This window comes from Calidris pugnax, unplaced genomic scaffold (genome assembly GCF_001431845.1).
Source record: "Calidris pugnax isolate Ruff unplaced genomic scaffold, ASM143184v1 scaffold107, whole genome shotgun sequence".
Taxonomy (NCBI): domain Eukaryota; kingdom Metazoa; phylum Chordata; class Aves; order Charadriiformes; family Scolopacidae; genus Calidris; species Calidris pugnax.
Genome location: NW_015090901.1, coordinates 2,452,267 through 2,452,713, shown reverse-complemented (window position 1 = coordinate 2,452,713; position 447 = coordinate 2,452,267).

The window sequence follows — 447 nt, the reverse complement described above, 5'->3', positions numbered from 1 at the left end:
CAAGCCTTTGTGCCTTGCAAGCCAGTATGTGGTGTGCCCCCTCTGTTGGTCACCATCGTCCCACCACTACCTTTCCTACGTGACAAGAGAAACGGTGTTTTGTTCTGAGCCGGTTGGTTGCTCCCCGTGTGTTGTTCCCTGGACGTTTCCCCCCACCTGCCGTGGGACTGCTTTCCTGCCCCTGGGCTGGGTGTCGAAGGGGTTGGATATTGGGTGGAAAGTGGCTGTTGGTCCTCATCTCTGTGTCTGCAAAAACCAAAAATAGGCAGGAGATGAAAATGAGGGAGCGGAGCACGGGAGCGGATGCGTGACCAGGCTTGGAACTGGGGGGGGGGGGGGGGGGGGCTGGAGGAGAAACGAATCCGGTTGTTACCTCCCGAGCAGCTCCGTTGCCCAGCCCCTTTGTTTTAAACAGTTTTAAACAAAGCTTTTTATATATTTTATTTT